Source organism: Cupressus sempervirens, chromosome 1, assembly GCF_028749045.1.
Source record: "Cupressus sempervirens isolate cs-2001-9-10 chromosome 1, ASM2874904v1, whole genome shotgun sequence".
Lineage (NCBI taxonomy): Eukaryota > Viridiplantae > Streptophyta > Pinopsida > Cupressales > Cupressaceae > Cupressus > Cupressus sempervirens.
The window spans coordinates 133,428,370-133,452,197 of NC_143118.1; positions in this window are offsets into that span (position 1 = coordinate 133,428,370).

Genomic DNA, 23,828 nt, shown 5'->3' on the forward strand with positions numbered 1-23,828 from the left:
CTAGATTCATGTATGTTAACGTTCCAACTACCTAATTTATTTTCTAACTTGATTCCTTCTTTCTTATTTAGTTTTATTTCTTGTAACATAATAATTTCATATTCAAATTGTTTTAGGTTTTGCTTTAGTAATCATTTCTTGCAAGGGGAATTAAACCCCTAGCATTCCAAGTAGTGATCTTCATGTTGCCTTGGGAAGGATCTCCCCCTTCCTTGAATTAAGTAACTGGCTGATCTTTTTTTGTTCTTTTGCCTGCCCATTAGCTTCTCTAAGTTCCTTAAGATATTTCCTACCTCTTTTAGCTTTCAATTTTCCATATTTGGTAAAATTTATCCCTTCTTGGTTCATCAGAATACCCAACTGCTCTATGTTCTCCTACACATTTAAAGTAATTTCAGATTGTTTTCCTTCTTTTTCATCTTTATCTTCATTTTCCAGTTCTTGCAATATTTGTTCTGCAAGGATTGTCTAATCATCTATTAGTCTATCATCTTTTGATGGTATCTTTCTGAAACTACCCTCCTCAAAACCATCATCTTGTATTGTCATTGGTTTATATTGGATTATCTGTATGGCTTTATTATTCTTATATTCATCCTCAATGATTAGCAAATATCTTTTTAAGTCTTAAAAGGTGTAGTTATCTCCACCTAGTTTTAAAGCTCACTGCATTAGATTCTCTTTTTTTGATTCACTAATCTTATCTATATTCTCGAAGTTAAATACTTGGATCAATTTATCAGTTAACAATTCCAAGTTTTCTTTCTCAGTCTCATCTGATATTGCCCTTTCCAAGTCTTCATCGTTGCCATAACATTATTCAAGAAGTCATGAAAATCTTGTGTTAAGGTTCCTTTTATCTTGCTCTGGATGATTTTCTTTGCCTTGTACTCACTAGAGTTGTGATTAGGGGAATCTTTTCTTGTGGATGGAGTTTGTCAAAATTTGGTGAACCAATTTATTGCATCTTTATTGGATATTCTAGTTTCCCTCATAGATTCTTCTTTCGGTTCCTGCAGGGTCTCCATTTTTTCTTCTATATACTTAGGCTTTCCACGTTCCAGAACTTCATCAAAAAATAGATTGTTATTTTCTATTTCTTCAATACTACTGATCAAGTTACCCAAGGACTTTTTGTCCTTGGACCTCAACTCTTTTCTAATGATTTTTCTTCCCCATTAATTACTTTTGCATTCTTGCCCTTCTTTACTTTCTTTGATCTTTTTAAAAAAAAATGTTGCTGATAATTGTACTTTGCCACCTTATGTTAGCCATATCTTGAATAGTTTTTTCTTTTACTATGTTCAGTTCTATAGGGCTTTGATCTTCACAAGTAGTTTGTATTTTCAAATTAGGGCTAATTCCTTTAAATTCCTTCATATTTAACAATTCAATATTCTTTATTGTTTTCTAATATTGAGAAATTTTCCTCTTCTGTACTTTGAGATTTTTTCTTTTTAGCCTCTTGTGTTAGCTCTGTTGTTTTCTTCTAATCTTTCTTAGAGATGGGGGTGGGCTACTTCTTATCTTTGTAGATGGACTTGGCAATGTTATCTTATCTTTTCTTACTGCACCTATCTCCAATTCTGACTCTACTTTCCCTATGTCTTTAGGGGGCCTTTCTCATATATGTAATTCCTTTGATGATTTCTTTGGTTTCTTATGTTCATCATAGGGAAGGTATCTTTAAGGTTCGTAGTTAGTTGCTAAATTTTGAAACTAATTTTTCTCTCAGTATTTAGTCCAATTATCTTTGAGATTTTACCTTCGCATCTGTGGAAGTTTAAGTTATAGATAGCTCTATTTGTTATTACTTTGATAGGTTTGAATTCCACGTTATTTGCCTTACAGTTGGTGAAAAGTTTGATATTATTGCAATATTTAAAAGATGCATCCATTCCATTCAAATAACCAATTGAAAAACCTTTTTTTCTAATAATTTCTACATGCATTAATTTCGGTGGGAGGGATTGAAGGGAGATCCAGGTTGGAATCAAGAAATTTAGCATTTCTTCCTTACAATCTGGTAGCCACTCAAAGAATTTAACAATGTATCCTTTAAAGTAACAGTCAAACACAAAGAGGAAGTCTTTTGTGACATATTCATTGCTACAGTGAATGTACACTAATCTATCAAAATGGTGCGAGATACTTACCTGGTTTTTGTGGAACTCCTTTAGCCAATTGATGAGATTGATCATTTCTGATTTAGGCCCATTCCAAAATGCGAATATACCAACATTTTGGCACTCCTATCATCGATATTCGCTATCCTAATTACTAATAATAAGGAACTTTTCCTCAGATTTGATTGAATTGGGACTAGGAGTTGTGAAGGGCTTAATGTTAGGATGAACGAGAGATTTGGTAACAAAATTCCTACAATGAGGGGGGATTTATGTTTTAAGGGTCGAAAATGAAGGATTAAAACTTGTGATCTGAGTCTTCCAAGGATGACTCTTATGGAGATATGGGGGATCCACATAGGAATCAAATAGAAAAAGTATCTATTGAGAGAACAAAGAATTTTTATTTTGGTCTGCATATTTAGTGTAATTAAAAAAGTGGATTTGTTTCTCAAGGCTTAAAGTAGAGCAAATGGTAGGTTGAAAACTATGCAGGCCCTGGGAGCTGATTAATTTGGGGAATTCATTATCAATGATTTGGGGGTTTACCATAGGTTTACTTATCTTATTCTGATCTAGGGAGATATGAAGCTAAGAGACCTGAATCGAGTCTAGTTTGGCTTGGCTGCTGATATTTCCATTAGATTTTGTCAATGTCTAAATCCCTATCCTCCCTGCACAGTTTTCTGGAATCTCTACTAAGGTGACCCTTGATTTTTTGTAATTTGTCTATTATGCATCAGGCTAATCCAGATCATTTGGCTCATCTAAAATCGAAAATGGATTTGTCATTTTAACAACATAATTAAACTTTGTAGGGTGATTGTTATTTATGGGAGGAGGATCGATGTAGATTCTCCCCAACTTTTTCCTTTCCTTTCTATGGTTTTGGAATGCCAGCCATGGATGCGACTCCAACTAAGAGTTAGGTTTTAAATACTTCGCTAAAAACCCTATCTTTTTAGATTGCCATTCTCAACAATTTTGTCATTTGTCTTCAATCACATAGTTCACTTTTTTTGCATTTTTGACATATGCTCTAATAGCCATTTTTGGATAATAATGACATCATAAATAATTATAATGATTATGTAGAGAAACCTACAAAATTCATAAACATGTAAAATGTGAATAACATAGGTTGTAAACATGAGAAAACAATCTCTTAATAGTCTTGATATTAAGTAATTTGTTGGTGCAAAAAACTCGATACACTCTCTTAATAAGACAATCAATCTTTATTTAAGTAATATTTTCTTCCAAAGGAGCATGAGCTCATAACACAGTGGTTTTTAGGATCCCTTGTAATAGGGAGGTTCAATGTTTGAACCATGGGAATTGCACTCAAAGCTAGATAATGTATTCTAGGCAAAGGAGTCAGAAGGAATCATCACTTAGCATAAGTATATGGTTCAAATTGTACAAGAATTACACTAGGAGTTAAGTGATGAAAAGTTGGGGACCGAAGTTGGAAGGAGTCATCATTTAGCATAACAATCAGTAGAGTTAGAAGGAATCGTTGACCAGAAAGTGCATTGTGCCAAATGGTTTTTGTTGAAGTTGAACATAATGGTAATTACGTCAATCCAAATGTTAGGTTGTTGCTAGAGTGCTCATGGACCTTGTGCCAAACCTGCAATGGGTATGTGTCTCTTGCATGCCTTAGGCTCAATGTCCCTGTTGGTCTTTCGTGTTTGCGGGTCGGGGGTGTTGGTTTCAAGGGGATGAGGTCCCCAAGATTTGTGGCCTCATTATTTTATAGCTCCAGTCAAAAGAGACTTGTTAGCAACATTAGAAAAAAAACATTTTCTTCTAAAGGAAGCTCATTTAATTATCGACCAGGGACATAAATACTTGAATGACACAAACACTATGTGTGCAAGCATTCCTACCTTCCAATGACTTTCGAAATACATCAATTTCTCAAAAGCATAAATTTTAAAAATAGCAATAAATTTAACACAAAACTAAATAGCGCAATAATGATTGTAGGTATACCCACGTGGTTGTTGATGTGTGTAATTAGACCAATCAACTAGCAACAATCTATTTATTAATGAAACATATGTGTTTTAATATAACTAATAGAATTTGTTGTCATCTAATTAGCCAAAGGTAAATAGAGATAACATTTGATGTGCCAGAAAAATTCATATTCTTTTAAATGTTTTAGGTCAGTTTGTCATATTCTAATATATTTTATTAAGATCTTTCAAATATTTGTATTAATCGATAAAAGCTTAAAGCCCAAAAATATTATTTATTAATATAAAATGATAAAATTACAACTTTGTTCAGTGCCAACATTAGTAGGAAAGAATGGAGTAATGAAAACCTTTGATCTTGCTTGAGACTTATTTAATTTGGAATACAAATTTATTTACAAGGTGCTTCTCTATGTTGGACTCATGTTTAAATTATCATTACATGTCCAATTTGTGTTAAAACATCGATAAAAATATTTGTAGTTAAGGCTATACAATTAGCCTTTACATAGAACAATTGCATGCCCAATCAAGATTGATATACATCTACATGGTTGGAGAACCTCCTTTCCTTACTAATCCAATCCTATCATGTTGAATAGAACATTGAATGGCTGCAAAATCGCATTCACAACATCATGACCAAGGATTAGTAGTAAAAAAAAATAACTACAAGCAAGATGATATTTCCATTTGACCGATTAACATTAAAATAATTTTAGGCATCCTCCTGAAACGTTAAATCAACTCTATATAATATACATTTCAGGTTACATACACCACATTCATAACATCATGGCTAGGGATACGTAATATGGATAAAATGCCCACAAGAAGGATACAATTTCTCCTAACTAGCACCCATCGAGAATGAAGAACAACAACCCTCATCAAGTTTAATCTGGACATAGTATAGTATAATATGATTTTCCTTCTTCATTAATCTCAAAGAAATCTCCAAATTTCTTGTAAAGAAAATAGTTAAACATATTAAGTGAACATTTTGTATGTATTCTAATATTGTGCAAGTAATCTTTAGGAACAAGAGCTTTAGTCCAGCCCTATGCAAAAGGATAGAATGCAAAGATTTTAAGGTGAAATATATATATATATATAATCTAATGTAAAATCAAAATTAAATATTTGATTATGTTCAAAAAAACTATTTATTGTTGAAGATTATATCAAATTTATTAAATTATAATATATTAATAAATTATTTATTGTTGAAGATTATATTCAATTTCTAAAAGTATAATATAGAAATATAATTATTAATGTAATTATGACTTTTTATATTATTATCAAATTTATAATTTAATTGAAAGAAACGAATTTAGACTAAAATAAGAAGTAAATAAATCAATGAAAGTTGACTCTTGAATTTGAAAATTGAATACAACTTTAATAAATTATTTAAATTATTTTGGGTATGTAATTTTTTTATCTTTCCTCAAATTTGATGATTTTAACATAAATAATTATTTAATTGTTTAAAAATATTGCTCATTGAAAATAATTTGTACTAAAAAATATTGGCAATTATTTAAAATAATAAAACAATAAAATAAATATTTTAAATTTTTTAATTGAAACAAATATAATTACTTAATATATATTTTTTTATTATTATTATTATTTAAATTTAATAATTTTTATATAAATTATAAATTCATTTCTAAATTGATTCTAAAATATTATTTTATTGAAAATTTAAATATAATATAAAATTATTAAATAACAAAGACTAATATAAATAAAATATATATTTACATGCTTAAACGTCCCATGCAAAATCTAATGTGATTCTGCATACTCGGAGGTGATAATAATTTTTTACTATTTGCTCCTAACACTAACATTAAGATCGATAAATAATTTCCACTCTCATTTCTCATTGGTCACTTCAAAAAGTCTTAAATTTTTAATAGAAAAAAAATGCCCAGAAAAAATACGGTTGACCAATCAGAAATAAGAAAATTCTTTTTAAAAAAACTCTAAAATAACAAATTGAGTTGTACAAACTTTAGAAACATTATAGTTTTTGGTTAAAATTTGCACAGGCATGATCCCCAATGCAAATTAATTGAAAAGTGGCAATGCTAAAAACATTAGTCTCGCCTTTAAAAAGGCGGGACTAATAAACTTACCTTCTACAAATGTCACATTTTCCTTTCAAAACCCATGCAAAATGTTTATATGTTTGATAAAAATACACTGCCACAAAGCATAACATAATAATTTTTTTTGTAAGTACATCATCACAATTAAGAATGTAATGTCCCCAACTTTTTAGCCTCTTAGTAGAATTCTCACTCTTTCATTCTCTCAAGGCTAAGTGGAGAAATAAGGAGAAATTGATTAAATTAATTTCTTATAAAGTCATTAAATAAATTAAAATTAAAAAGTGACTTTACATTTAATAAATTTAATTAAAAAGTGACTAAAATAAAATATTAATTCATAAAGTGAAATAATATTATATTGGGAAAATGAATCTTCGAGAAGAGGGAATTAAATATTATTTTTATTGAAAAGGTGAGTCTTCTATATAAGGAGACCAATCCATTGGAGAAATATAATAAATACAGGGGGTTGGTTCATTTTTGGGTATCTCAGATTTGATATTGATATTTGATTGTGCACTTGTGGAGCCAAGGGTTTCTACAGTGTGTTTTAGCCACTAAGAGAGATCATTCTCTTTGATTGGCAACTTTGAGCCTATGAAACTATCAGTTGATATTATTGCATTCCTAGAGGTGATATTTTAGTCATCTCATTGGAGCTTATTGAGTTTTTGCAATGATTCCTGAAGAAGATAAACTTCAGTTTTAATGGGTCTTTTGATGCCTTCATTGTATCTACACTTTAAAAAGGAGATAAGTGGTTAATTCCAAAGTTTTTTTTGAAAGTCTTTATGCCGCTACAATGCACTATAGTGTTGTGAATAGTAGTTGTGGACAATGTGGTATATTACCATGAACAATATGACCACTATAGTACCATTTATTTCAAATTTTGAAGAAGTGCTTCAATTAGGTTCTCTTTTGGCATTGTTCATTGAATTTCAATTAGAATATGCTTGAGTTAGGGGTTGTCATTAGTACTCAAAAAATGCTAAAACTATGTCATGTATGTCAAGAGTCTTGACATTATTAGATAGTTGTAATCAGTTTATTACTTTCAAATAAAGGAGAAATAAAGTTGTGTTTAATAATTCATATGTTGTTACATAGTTGCATGTCAATTGTTTGACAAGATATAAGTCTGCTATAGGAGTACATTTTGCATTTGATTCATGTATTTGCATCGAAAAACACAAAAATAATAATTGCATAATCATTCTAGGAAGTTGTCTTGCTAATTTAGTAGTTTTTGCAAGCCATAATATCACTGGCAATTGAAGTTAATACTCTTAAAGTAAATTTGAAATTTAATATCAATCTCATGCCAAGTGTTTGATAAAATTCTTCAAGGGACATGAAGTCTAAAATTTACATTAGAATTGGCAAGGGATGTTTTAGTGGTATCAGAGTTGTATCTTGCCATCTTGTGATTCATCTTATCAATGAATGGGAGAGAAATAAGATACTATACTTGGGAACAAAGAAGGCAACAGTACAACATTCCACTAGTACCAAAAGAAAGCACACTTTCAAAGGCAATTAGGGCAAAGAACATGACAGAAGAAGAAAGACTTTTAGTTGAAGACAAATATGCAAAGGCAGAAAAAAATTTGATACAATGTTTGACATGATGTCAAGGTTATTGTAAAAAATGGTCCAATAAACAACTCGGTATCAGTAGCCACCATATCAATATTGGGGTAAAATAATGGAGTTAATGTAAACAATGGCAATAATGAAGGGGAAAGAACTATTCAAACTGCTAGAGGATTAGCCTCTATAGCTCTCTTTCCTACCTTTACACCATGAGAAAAACAACACACTATAGTAGTTGTACTTTTTGGTGATGAAGCAAGGCAAGCCTATTTAGATTATAAAATATTGCCTTCTAATTTTAGAAAGTAATGGAACTTTGACTAGTTCATGAATCAAAGGAATAGGATCAATAGTGGAAGAAACAGACAACATGTTGCAACAAAATTAGATTATCAAAAATCTCTTGATAAGATTACATAAGCTCCTTTTGATGGAAGTAACAAGTGTACAACTAGGTCATGGGTACAAAAACTTGATAATTACCTTTCATTGAGACCGATGCCTAAAGAAGATGCCATCAAATTTGAGACACTACACTTGGAGGAAGTTGCTCATCAATGGTGGTATCATGGGTTGGTCACTCTTGGTCCTAATCTCATTATGACTTATGATGAATTCACAAATAGATTGATTGAGATATTTGATGTTAAGGATCCTGAAGTGAGTATCCAAAAGTTGGTACAATTGAAGCAACATGGAAGTCTTGAAACATATGTTGCTAATTTTTCAAAGGTTATTAGTCATGGTTCATGATATTAGTGATAGGCGATTCGTGGTCATGTTCATTGAGGGGTTGATGGAGCCTTTGATGCACCAACACTACAAGAGGCAACGAGGAAGGCACGAGGCATGGAACTTGCAACACCTTGCAAAAAGTTATCATCAAAAGGATACCCCATATTAGGACAAAAAAAAACTTTCCCAATGAGGAAGATGACACAAAAGGGAAATCAACCTTTTCCACTAGACTATGAGGCACTTAATGATTTGAGGAGAAAGAAGTTGTGCTTCTATTGAAAAGGGCCTTGTGATGTGAATCATGATTTTCCAATGAGATCTAAGGGGAAGGCTAACTGAGCTATGTGGGATTTTTATGAGGAATTTGATTTTGATTAGTAAAAAAACAATGAAGATTTTGAATTAGAGAAGTTTGAACATGAAGGAGAAGTATATATTAAGGAAGCACATATCACTAGCATTCAATGTGAAGGATCTTTTAGGATACATGGAGTTCTAACATGACAAAATATCATCACTTTGCTTAATACATTTGTCAGCAATAATTTCATTGATGCTAGATTGGTTGAGAGATGTGGTATAAAAATGCAGAACTTTGAAGGAATTAGAGTCAAGGTTGTTGATGATTACACTCTAAAGTGTGACAAAATAATCTCAAACCTACTCATGTGGTTGAAAAACTATGACTTCACTTGAGGCAAATTTCTATGTAGTCAACATGGGTGATGCAAATATAGTTTTGGGGATGACATGGCTACATGACATAGGACTATTCACCCTCAACCTTCGTGCGATGGAGATGAGATTACATATGGAATGGGAAACTCATTTGTTGAAGGCACTCATAGACAATAGTTGTAGGACCATTTCTTTCAGAAGGATACAATAGATAATGCATCATGACATGGTTAAGTGGACAATGGGTTTTGTTTGATACCACAAGAGGAGAAACAAAAACCATCATATCATCTATACAAACATGAGTTGAGGATTAAGTAGACAAAGGTATGTAGTGACATTAGACTAGGTAGACCCCTAGATTGATCAATTGAGCACATAATTGAGTTGGAGGACAGTGTTAAACTCATGATAGTCACTCCCTATAGGTACGTTGAGTAGCTCAAGGATGAGATAGAGAAGAGAATTAAGGATTTTCTAGCTGCGAGACATGTCAGACCTAGTAAGTCACCATTTTCTTCATTTGTAGTCTTGGTCAAAATGAAATATGACACTTTACAAGTGTATATTGACTACAAGAAACTGAATAAGAGGACTATCTAGAATAGGTATCCTATTCTGAGGATTGATGAGTCTATTGATGAGCTAAATGGTGCTTAATATATTTTCAAAATTTATTTGTGGTCAAGATACCATTAGATTCATGTTAGGGAGTAGGATATTGATAAAACAACCTTTCATTGTCATTGTGGGCATTTTAAGTTTGTGGTTATGCCATTTTGGCCAACCAATGCCCCTACTACTTTTTAGTCCAGGATAAACAGGGTATTCCACTCATAGTTAAGACATTTTGTGATATTTTTCTTTAATGACATCTTGGTGTATAGTAAAACATGGGAGGATCATACTGCACATCTTGATACAATTTTGGGCATTCTTGGCAAGGAATCTTTATATGCTAAGGAATCCAAGTATGACTTGGGTACGACAGAGTTATTGTACTTAGGCCACATCATTAGTGAAAAAAGGATATGTATGGATCCTGACAAGGTCAAGAAAATTATTGAATGGCCTACACCTAATAACCTTACACAACTAAGAGGGATTTTGGGCTTATGCAATTTTTATCACAGATTTGTTAATGGATATTCATGGCACACAACTCTACTAACTAAATTGACTAAGAAGGGAGATTTTGTTTGGACTCCTAAGGCACATGAATTCTTTGAGTTATTAAAATGACTAATGACCACTTGCCCTGTATTAGCATTTCCATATTTCACTAAACCCTTTAAGTCATAGTATGATGCATTAGGTGAGGGAATTGGAGCAGTCCTTATGCAGCTCAAACATTTGATTGCATTCAAAAGTAAGAAGTTGAAAAGTTGTGGGAGGAGATACATTATATATGATAAGGAGATGTTGACCATCATGTATGCACTAGCTAAGTTTAGGAACTAATTAGTGGTTAGTAAGTTCATCGTTCAAACAAACCATAATAGCTTAAGACACTTCCTAGGATAGTGCAATCTTAATAATAGTAAATAGAAATGGGTGAGAAAGTTGTAGTCTCATGATTTTGACATCTCCTTTGTCAAGGGAATGCAAAATGTTATTGTTTATGCCTTATCTCATCGCCCACATTTGAGATCAATGGAAGAGATCTATGAAAATTGGAGAAATTTTATTATAGTAGACTATGCCAAGCATTCTTGGGCTTCAGGTATTGTTTTGGGATTAGTACAGGATGATAGATACATGATTGTGAATGATCTTATCATTAATAAGGGGAGGATATTCTTGACCCCAAGATCTAAGGTGAAGAGCATGGTATTGAGGACCTTTCATGACACACCTATGGTAGGTCATCCCAGGTACTTTAAGACTTATAGATGGGTTTGAGAGAGATTCACTTGGAAGGGCTTGAAATCAAATTTTCTTCATTATGCTAGAGAGTGTCTTATTTACCAATAGAAGAAACCAGAACACACATACCCTGTTGATTTGTTACAACTACTTTCAATTCCTGATAGGAAGTGGAATGCATATTTATGGATTATATTTATGTGGTAGTTGATCATTTGGCTAAGTATGTTCACTTCTATCCAATCAGTACTACATATTGCATAGATAGTAGAATTATTCTTTTGTGAAATATTCCATTTGCATGGGTTACCTTAGAGTATTGTTAGTGATGGGGACAATCTATTTATGAGTCATTTTTGGTAAAAGCTTTTCAAAATTTGTGAGACTAAGCTCACTCTTAGTACTAGCTATCACCCATAACTGACTGTCAAACAGAGATAGTTAACAAATGGGTGGAAGGATATACCAGGAACTACATTACAAGGAAATAGAAGGGATGGCTTAAGTGGATACATATTTGTGAGTATTGTTACAATACCACATATCATCTCTCTATTCAGATGACACCATTCATGGCCTTGTGTGGTTATGAAGCACCTATTTTCCTTAATTTTTTCATGAGTGATAGGTAAGGTTCCTAGTGTTGGGAATATGTTGTAGGAGAATCAAGATATCATGAGGGCTCTTTGAGAGAATATCCATAAGGCATAGAATTAGTTGAAATAATACACATATCATAAGAAAGTTGAGCGCTCATTTGAGGTTGGGGATATGGTATACTTGATGTTGCATCCTTATAAACAGTTGACTCTTAAGAAGAGTGCTGAAAAAAGCTCAAACCACGATATTATGGACCTTTCAAGATCATTAGGAATGTAGGTGAGGTAGCTTATGAGCTAGAGTTAATGGCATATAGCGGTGTGCATAATGTTTTCCATGCATCATGCCTCAAGAAGGCATTATGAAACCATGTGATTCCTTCCACTATTCAACCACCCTTGGATGATAAGGATAAGTTGATATTAGTACCTGAGAATTTTTTGGATGTCAAGGAGAAATAACTAAGAAGATGAGTTATAAGGGAATATTTGATTAAATGGAGGGAATTATCAGTTGAGGATGCTACTTGAGAGAGTGAAGAGAGTTTATAACATACAAATTTTAGAATTCTTGGGAACAAGCAATTTTAGGAGGGATGAAATATAATGTCCCCATTTTTTTAGCCTCTTATTCGATTTCATAGCTTTTCATTATCCAAAGGCTAAGTGGAGAGATAGGAAAAAAGTGATTAAATTAATTTCTTATAAAGGCATTAAATAAATTAAAATTAAAAGGTGACTTCAAATTGAATTAATTTAATTAAAAATTGACTAAAATTAAATATGAAATCATAAAGTCAAATAATATCTTCTAGAAGGGGGAATTAAATATTATTTTTATTGAAAAGGTGAATCTTCTAGAAGTAGACCAATCCATTGGAGGAAAAGAATAAATAGAGGGGGTCGATTCATTGTGTTAGAAAGTAAAGTCCACTGAGATAACTGAGAGGGGGGTGAATCAATTATTAGATAAATATAACTTTTATCAACTAATTAAATCTTAAGCATGTGAACAGTATAATAAACAACCATGAGAAGATACACATACACAATAACACCATATATATTAATTAAGGAAACCCTTGATCAAAGGGAAAACCCTGATGGGGATGGTACCCACAAAATTATGTATTAATGTAAAAGTTTCTTTTAAGAGGATGGACTCTATTAGGAGACAATGAAATACATTCAGTACATATCATTCCATGTTAGGAGACTTTGAATCCCTGTTAGGAGATTCCAACCCCATTAGGAGTTGTGCCAACCCTGTCAAGAGTTGTAGAAGGTAGATGGACTGTTATCCAAACAGCTTCAGGGAAAAGACCACTAAACTTACTATCCAACTAATCTCTATATTACTCCTTGTAGAATAATAGAATGAAATAACTTGAACTCCTTCTCTGTTCTCTTGACCAGACCAAACCTCTTCAAATATCAATGCCAAATCTTCAAACTTGCATCACTCTGATCCCTCTAATCTCTTATACACATTTACCAACTTCACATATCCAATACAAGTTCACTTTCTCTTTCACTCATGCACACTTCATCACAAGGAAGATAACCTTCCTTTATACTGTATCCTCAAAATAATTTACTAAGTCAGCATTGACACATTCGCAATTAATTATAGTAAGACCTCATTAAGTTATTACAATTCATCACATCTTTTCATAATTACAAAAAAATATTGGCTTATAGTAAATAGAACATCTCACACGTGTGACCTATGATCTTGCACACTCTCTAACATCATTATCATGATATCTATTGTCACTGTCTAACTGCACCATCATGATTTTATCCCTATTAAGAGATACAATTCAGACATCAGAAACCACTTCTCAGGTAATATGTCTACATATTGTCTTCTATAATTATTGAACAACTCTTGCATGTATTTGGCTCTTTGCACATGCACTTTTCCACTTCATTCAAACACAATGTCAAACATATCCTTAACTATTCTTGAGCTCATGAACAATACATAGTCTAGATGACCTTGTTCTTTGTCTACTACTATGTCAGTCTTTACAAAAACAATACTATGTTGAGATCAATGACAAACACAGATATGAATTCAACATTTCAATTCCTTAACTAATCTAGAAATGCTTAGGATACTCCCCCAAAGGAATACAACTAACATTCATGATAATAATCTTCCCCTTTGGCAATGATGCCAACATAGATGAAAAACATATAAGTTCCAAGAATACCAAATTTAACTCTTTTGTTGCTGCTACTTTCTTCTTTTCAAATCCTTTTCATCCATTAAATCTAAAACTCACAGTAATAACTCTCCATGTGTGCTTTCTCATTCTTACAAGGATGGCATCAATTGTTCACACTTCTTCCCTCTTGATACACTTCCCCATTGACATAATTATCCATGAACAATTCTTCCCCATAAATACTCTTCTCCATATACATCTCCCACATACTATACTGTCAAAAGATGTTTTTCATACAATTTCTCCCCATTTACATCAGCGATAAAGGTATCATTATGCTAATCAACAACTCAAATTCTTTAATCAGCTCAAGTGTCCAAAGCTGTTGTTCATACCGGCTATTATGAGTTCTTGATCACTCTTCTCAATCATAGATACTCCCCCATAAATGAAGCATTGACATTTAGTCGAGATAAATAATAGTACTATGTAACATTAGATGGATGCACTCTCTACATCATCTACTCAAAAGTAGGTAGGGGCATAACCTTGAGCATACCACATAAATATTCAAATATATCCTTAGGCAAAGGTTTCATAAAAATGTTTGCAATCTTCTCTTTTCGTATTCACATACTCTAATATGATTTCTTTCTCTATAAATTTCCCTCTTAGAACATGATACTTAATAGATATATGCTTAGTCTTAGAGTGTAGCACATGATTCTTAGACATACTCACTATACTCGTGTTAGTAAAATGTATGATAATAGGTTTTGAAAACTCTATACCAATATCCTTTGGCATCTGCTTCATCCACATGATCTGATTGCAATTGTTTGTTGTTGCTACAAATTTTGTGTTTGTTGTACTTTGTGAGATATAGTCTTGTTTCTTGCTTAACCAAGAAATCAATTTTTCTCCAAGAAAAAATGCTTCACCACTAGTACTCTTTTTGTCATCCATATTGTTTGCCCAATCTGCATTAGTATATGCACACAAAATAAAGTCACTTGATCCATCATACCACAAGACAAAATTAGGTGTACCCTCTTAGGGTTTGACAGATCTAGAACAATATAAGAATAAACAATTATATCTAGAAATAAAAGAAGAAAACACAAAGAACATAGATAAAATACATATTTAACCTAGTTCACACAAAACCTAGCCTATGTTCACCTAGACATCCTTCAACCTTTCTATTATCCAGCAAAAATGTACACTAACGTTACAATCCATTATGCATCTTAGCCATTTATAACAACATTTTAAGGAAACCTCTAAACTTGACCATTTTAGGGTTGTACACAACATCAACACCCACTACATGATCAGTCACCACAATATCAATAATCTCCCACTTGGAGACTGGTCAGACTCCACACTAAACAATCTCCCACTTGGAGACTGAAAGCAGATGACAATGTAGTATGTGCAACTCCCACTGGATAAAAGACTTTGTTGTGTATTACATCCATGATCATCAGTCAAGAATCCCAATAGAAGCTAAGCAATAAACCAACTTCTCCTTGGGGACTACTTTCATGAACATGTCTACAAGATTTTCACTTGTGTGAATCTTTTCAAGCCGTAATTGGCCATCCTCCAAAACAAACATTATAAAATGATACCTGAGATGTATGTGCTTTGTCCTTGAATGAAAGCAAAATTCTTTGAAAGATGGATGGCACTCTGGTTGTATCTATATAGTGGGTGGTCTTCCTACTTTTGACCCAATTCCTCCAGAAAACATTATAACCAAATCATCTCCTTGCTAGCTTCCGTAGTAGCTACATACTCAGCTTCAGTGATTGAAAGTGCATTAAACTTCTACAATCTAGAAATCTAACTGACTGTAGTATCCCCTATAGTGAAAACATATCCTATAGTACTCCTCCTTATATTAATATCTACTACTAGATTAGAGTCAATAAATCAACTCAGAGCATAACTAGATCCTGTGAAACATAATGCCTTTGTAGTAGTACCTTTCAAATATCGAAGAATCCATTAGACAACATTCCAATGTTCCATACCCCAATTTCTGATATACATGCTGATAACTCCCACTGTATGAGAAATATTTGGCTTTATGCATATCATTGCATACATCAAACTACTAACAGCTGATGAATATGGGATGTTAGAGATTTTATCTACCTCTTCCTATGCCTTTGGGCATATTTCCTTAGTCAATTTGAAATGAATAGCCAAATGTGTATCAACTTCTTTTATATCATGCATATTAAATCTTTTCAACACCTTCTTTATATACTCACTTTGGGACAAATTCAAGGTTATATTTTTCCTGTCCTGTGCAATCCTCATACCAAGGATTTTCTTAACAACACCCAAATGATCTTGCTAATTTATGTTTAAGTTCATTTATTTGTTTTATATTAGACCCAACAACAAGCATGTCATCAACATAGAGTAACAGGATAATGTAAATCCCACTATCCAATATTTTAAAATATACAGAGTGATCAGAGTGACATCTATGATACCCTTGTTCAACCATGAAGCTATCAAATTGTAAATACCATTATCAATGTGTCCACTTTAGGCCATACAAACTTTTCCTTAACCTACACATCAAATTCACTTTACCCTTGACCACATATCCCTCTGGTTGTTGCATGTAAATTTCTTCCTCCAAATCTCCATGGAGAAAAGTTGTCTTGACATCTAGTTATTCAAGATGCAAGTCATCTACAGCCACAAGACTTAGTGCAGTTCTAATTGAAGTCATTTTTACAACAAGGGAGAATATTTTATCAAAATCTATACCTTTGTTCTATGCAAAACCCTTTACCACAAGTCTAGCCTTATACCTTTTCTTTCCTCCATCTTCCTCCTTTAGCCTATAAACCCATTTGTTAAGCAAGACTCTTTTTCCTTCAGGTAAGGGGACTAAGTCCCAAATTTTTTTTTTCAACAAGGAATCCATCTACTATTTCATGCTCAGCTTCCACTGTTGTTTGGCATCCACTTGCATTGCTTCTTCATATTCTTCTGGTTCACCAGAATCAGTTAATAAAATGGAATACAAAGAAGGAGAAAACCTTTCAGAAGGTCTACTTGACCTTGTAGAATGTCCAACACTTATAGGAGTTTGTGGTATAACCTGTTCTTACTGAGCATCAGGTACCAGTGGCTTTTCAATTTTAGGAGTCTCATCCAACACCACATATTCTTGTTTGACCTATTCATGCTTATTTTCCTACAACTATTCTTTATACATGACCTTCTCATTGAATATAACATCTCTACTTCTGATTATTTTAAGATTTTCAAAATCCCATAAGCAATAACCAGGTCATATACTCCATATCCAATGAAGGTACTCTAGACACTTAAAAATTGTCCTAAACACTATATTAATTAATTTAATATTTCCCTTGACATTATAATTAATTATATTTATCATATTCCTCTACTTATTTAATTAAATAGGTTCACCTCCCTAAGGTATTTAAATTTAATTTGAATACTCCCCCCTAATGTGTTAAATTTATTTAATACATAGTGCTCCATAAATCCTCTTTTAAATAAATTTCAATTTATTTAATTCCCTCAACTTTATTAGACTCTATAATCCTGTGATTAAGTTAAATCCTATTTAATTTAATCCTAATCCCACCTAAAACCTAGTCTACCAACCATCACTCTCATCCTTCTAAGCCTACCCATTAGTTAAGCATCCTAAACACCTTCCTAAACACCTTTTAGTCCCTAAGTGTTTGCTCACACATGTGTGAGCAAATCAAAAGCCAATAAAGCCCCCCTTTCATTAATTTATACAAAAAGCCTCTTACACTCTTACACACTCGTCCCCCTTTCCTTTCTCCAAGGTTGCTTACACGTGTGAGCACACCTTGAGCCATCTCAATCACCAACAAGGCTTATGTTGACCTTTGCATGTCTTGTCTCCTTAGCCCATGTGTCTCACTTGTGGCACCTGTGTGGATGCCACATAGATGTCACCTCCCCAAGGCCTCTCTCAAGCCTATAAATAGATCCCTTGTCTCAAGCATTGTATAATCTCCTCCATTTCCATTGCTATCATGCTAGTATATGTTAGAGTTTATAGAAATTTTCATGCTTAGAGCTAATCCTTGGTAGTTGTTTGCATTGTTTCAATTTCTAGATTTTGCATAGTTTCATGGTAGCATAAACATCGTTAGGTTTCTTTCTTCATTGCATCTCATCTCCATTCACATCCATGGAATCCTTTGAGGTGGCTTACTCATAACCATTTTTTGAAGGTATTTTACATACATCTTAGCATAGTTTTCATACATGCATTCTTGCATTCATTCGAACAATTTAAAGGGATTCATTAATAGTTGTGTTTGAGGAGAGCACATCTACATGCCTCGTCTTAAGCACACCAACAAGGCCTCTTATGGGTGCCCTTGTTGAGTTGCTTTGAGATTACATGAGGACTTTTCTTTTTCGATTGCACTAAGTTTTAAAATGCAAGTAGAATTAGTTGTATTCCAATCTTATTTGAATCTTTGATATGCACATGCTACTAATGTTTTCTTGTTTACACATGTTCTCGAATGGTTAGGTTTTCTTGTATATAGGTACATTTTAGAGATTCAATATCAAGCTTGGTTCTATTTTCTTTACCAACATGGACAAATGCTTTACAACCAAAAGTTTTCATAAATGAATAATTTACCTTTTTTCTAGTCCATGCTTCCTCTAGAATACCACCATCTAAAGGGGCTAAAGGTCCTCTATTTATCAAATAGATAGTAGTGTTTACATCATCTACCCAGATATGATGGGGCAGACCAACATGCAATCTCATGCTCCTTGCACATTCCATGATTGTCCTATTCATTCTTTCTGACACCCCATTTTCTTGTGGGGTTCCTGGAACTGTCTTCTGCCTTCAAATTCCATTAACAATATAGTAATCTTCAAAGGTTATGCTGCAATACTCGCCTCCATTATCGAATCTGAGACACTTCAACTTTTTTCATGTCTCATTCTCAACCAAAGCTTTCCATTTCTTAAATATTTCAAAAATATCATATTTTTGTTTCAAGAAATACACCCATGTTTTCCTGGTTGATTCATCTATAAAAATAACATAATAACAAGAGCCACCAAGAGATGATACTTGAGTTGGTCCCCATATGATTAAGAAGGAATAAACTTGCATTCATGTGAGTCAAAAATCAATGTTTGATACAATGGAAGGAAAAGTTCTAGAAAAGAAACTATGCACATTCAAAAAATAACTTGCAGGAGCTGCGTTCTTTCAACCTGAGGAGAATGATGCAAGATTTTATAGTGGCTTTCTAAATAGGAGCTTTTAGTAGTTTTTTAAAGCTTCTAATGTTTTTCTTAGTTTTTATAAAGTTATTTTTTATTAATAACCTCAAAATATTACTTCCAATTTAAAATGTTAGTTGGTAGTTCATCTTATCTCAATTTTAGGAAGATTCACAAAAAAAATCAGCTTTTTTTGAGTTGTTTATAAATTTACCAAAAATGACAAAAAAATATTTTTATGAAAAATTGTCAAAAATGGTAATTTGGATTTATATTTAAAATTTTAATTTCTCTTTGTAGGAGGAAGAGGATTTGGAAAAATAATAAAGAAGAATTTGGGGTTCTATTATTTGTTTTTGTGTTCTTTCTCTCTTATGTTTCTGTTAATTATTTGAGAAATTTTGACTGCATCATCTGGTATCAGAACACAAAAGGTTTGGGAAAAAGAGAGTTTTGTGGTTGTGTGGTTTTGAGTTTATGTTTATGTAGGTTGAGGAGAGAAACTACTTTCTTGAAGACTAAGTAAAGAATATAAAATACTTAGGTTAGGACAAAGGCAAAGCAGAAGAAAGATTAATGGACTTGTTTAAAGAACTAGATTTATTGATGAAGTATTTGCATAAGAGGAGAGAAGTAAATAAAATAAAAGAGAAAGCGAGGAAGAGGAAGGAGGAAGAGAAGAGGTAGTTAGAGTTGAAAGAAATGTTAAGAGAATTACAAGAAAGTTGGTAACAATGAGGAAAGCTAATGAAATTAGAAATAAAAAAATGGTACCTACTAGCCAAGAAGAAGATCACATGGCCTATTCAGAAGATTATTCAGAAGAAGAAAAGGAAAGAAGAGACACAAAAAGTAAAGGAAGAGATAAAAAAATAAAATGGTGAGTATACCAATGACTTTTTTGATATTAAGAATTGAAGAAGCCAAGATATAGTCGTGGAAGCGTCTTTTTGTCATTTTCAGCCTTATGTTCAAAATGAGCAAACAAAAAAGGTTGTTTATAATGAGATTTCTAATGAAGATGTTTCATATTTTTTTAATGAGGTATATGAATGTTCCCAAAGGTATTATGTTAACTATGGAAATGGTGGATATGCTGATATATTATATGTTGAAGACATAAATGAATATGGTACAAAGGTTTATACAGAAAAAATAGAATTTTGGATTTTAAAGGCCAAGAAGATATTGAGTAGAATATGGATTAATAAAAATAAGAGGAAGAGGGATCCAGTTACAGATGCAAAGATGAATGATAAAATGTCAAAAAAATTTGAAGACCAAGAAGAAGGAATAAACTTGCATTCCTCTGAGTCAATAAAATCAATGTTTGATACAATGGAAGAAAAAGTTTTAGAAAAGAAACTATACATATTCAAAAAACAACTTGTAGGAGTTGCATTCTTTCAACCAAAGGAGAAGGATGTAGGAGCTTTTAGTGGCTTTCTAAGTAGGAGCTTTTAGTAGTTTTTTAAAGCTTTTAATGTTTTTCTTAGTTTTAGAAAGTTGGTTTTTATTAATAAACTCAAAATATTACTTCCAATTTAAAATATTAGTTGGCAGTTCATCTTATCTCAGTTTTAGGAAGCTTCACAAAAAAAACAGCTCTTTTCGAGTTTTTTTTTTTAATTATCAAAAATGGCAAAAAATAGTTTTATGAAAAATTGCCAAAAATGGTAATTCTGGATTTATATTTAAAATTGTAATTTCTCTCATTGTAGGAGGAAGAGGATTTGGAAGAATAATATAGAAGAATTTGGAGTTATAATATTTATTTTTGAGTTCTTTCTCTCTTATGTTTATGTTAATTATTTGAGGAATTTTGACAGCATCACCATAAATTTGAATGCACTAGCTCTAACTTCTCACTCTTCTTTTCTTTCCAAACTCTAAGAAATCTAACACTTTTCTATTTTCCATCACAATTTTCATAGAACTCTAAATTGGTATTTTTCAATCTTGGCAATAGATTTTTAGAGTGAATAATTTTCATCCCTTTCTAACTCATGTGCCCAAACCTATGGTGCCACATTTTTTAATATGTTCTTGCAACGTCTATAGTGGCTTTCCCTGCATTAACATTATCAGTAGTTGCTAAGGTAGAATAAGCGTTGTCAGTACATAGATATAATGTGAGTACCTTTGCACATTTAGCTACTGTTAATGAACCTTTTGTGACCTTCCAGATATTATCTGAAAACATGACTATGCAACCTTTACTACCCAGTTGTCTAGCAGAAATTAAATTTCTTCTTAAATTAGGGACATGCCTTACCTCCTACATTATCCAGTTATTTTCATTTGGAAACTTGATCTTTATTTTACCTTTCCCAACAATGGGACAAGGCTCATCATCACCCAAATATACCTATCCAAAATCACCTTGAACATAATCTTGAAAATATGTTCAATGGGGTATAACATGGAATGGAGCCCTATAATATATTACCCAAGAATCATTAACATTATCCAAACATAAGAATAAAGCATCTTATAAAGTATTACTTGTAAAATTAGCTTTTTTACTGTCATCTTCATTTTCGTCTCCTTGTTTATTTTTTTGAGACTAGTAGTCTTTTTTCAGGTGACTGGCTTTCCATAGTACCAACAATCTTTCTTTCCTTTAGATTAAGATCATCCTTTCTTTGACTTCCCTCATGACTTGTCACACGAAGGCCCTTTTCCTTTTTCCCTTATTCTTCCTCTATTATCCATGTTTAAAGCGAAACTTGATGAGGTTAATGTTTCACCTGTTCTTTTCCATTGCATTTCCTCGCTTGAGATAACACCAAAAACTTCATCAAATTTCAAAGTATTTGAACCAGAGATAGAGTTACTTACAACTATAACCAAGCTATTCCAGCTTTCTAGCAAAGAACATAAAATCAAGAGAACCCTAACCTCTTCATCGAATGAAATTTATATGGATGACAATTGATTGGTGACTATGTTAAATTCATTTAAATGATTCGCTATAGATCCTCCCTCACCCATTTTCATATTAAAAAAATGCTTCATAAGAAATACCTTATTTGAATTTGAGGGTTTCTTGTACAACATAGCCAATGTCTCCATCAACTTTACTATCATTTTTGCCTTTGATATGTCGAAAGTTACAAACGATGCAAGGCACAGTCGAATAGATCCCAGTGCCTTCCTATCTAAGATGTCCCAATCTTCATCCGTGATGGTTCCTTTTTTCCTTGATTTTCCTTCTAATGGCTTCTATGGATCCTATTGATAAAAATAATCTTCCATCTGAATTTTCCATAACTGGAAATTCTAGCCATTGAACTTTTCAATCTTGAATTTGGAATCCTTCATTGCTCCCACTCAAATCTGAAAGTCTTGTCAACCTAAAACAATAAACCTTTCTCTAATCCTAATTGTTAGGGTTTGATAGATCTGGTACAATATAAGAATAAACAATTATAGACAAAAATAGAAGAAGAAAACACAAAAAACATAGATAACACACAAATTTAATGTGGTTCACCCAAAACTTGGGCTATGTCCACCTACACAGCCTTCAACCTTTCTATTATCCAACAAAAATATACCCCAACATTACAATCCATTATGCATCTCATCCATTTATAAAAAAAAATTAGGGTAACCTCTAAAATCAACCATTTTAGGGTTTTACACAACATCAACACCCACTACATGATCAGACACCACAATATCAGCATACCGTTCAAATGCCTAAATATTATTTTTACTACTGCATAGTGTGATTGCTTAGGGTCTACTTGAAATCTTGCTACTATACCAACAACATTTTCTATATTTGGTCTAGCATTAGTTAGATATTGCAAACCTACAATCATCAATCTATACTTCTTCTGCTCAACTATAGGTGTCTCATATTTTCTAGATAACTTATGATCAGTTATCGTAGGTGTACCAATGAGCTTACAACTTTCCAAGCCAAATATTTTCAAAAAATATTTCAAATACTTAGTATGTGATAAGAAAATACCATTACTATTATGCACAATCAATAGACCTAAGAAATATTTCATCTCACTAATAATAGTCATCTCAAATTTATTCTTCATTTCATTAGCAAATTTGTCACTTGCTTCATCATTACCTTCAAAGATTATGTCATCCACAAATATTAGAATAATCAAAAACCTATTCTCAATTTCTTTCTAATATAGGTTACTATCTGTAGTACCTTTAGCAAGTCCCAACTTTACCAAATACTTGTCCAACCTTTCATACCACATCCTAGGTGCTTATTTTAGTTCATACAATTCTTTCCTCAATCTACATACCATGTCTCCTTCTGTTGTCAAAGTAAATCCTTTAGGATTCTTAATGTAGACTTCTTCTTCAAGTTCTCCATTCATAAATGTTGGCTTTAGATCTATTTGATACACTTTGAACTTTTTACTTGCTACATACACCAAGAACATTCTTACTGCTTTAATTATGGTAACATGGTTAAATGTATCTTCATAATATATACCTTCTTGTTATGTCTATCGTTTACATACAAGTCTTGCTTTTATTCTTACAACTTCACCTTTTTCATTTATCTTGTTCTTGAAAACTTATTTAGTTCCTATAACATTCTTATCTTTTGGTCTAGGAACCAATTCCCATGTCTCATTCTTCACAATTTGATCTAGTTCTT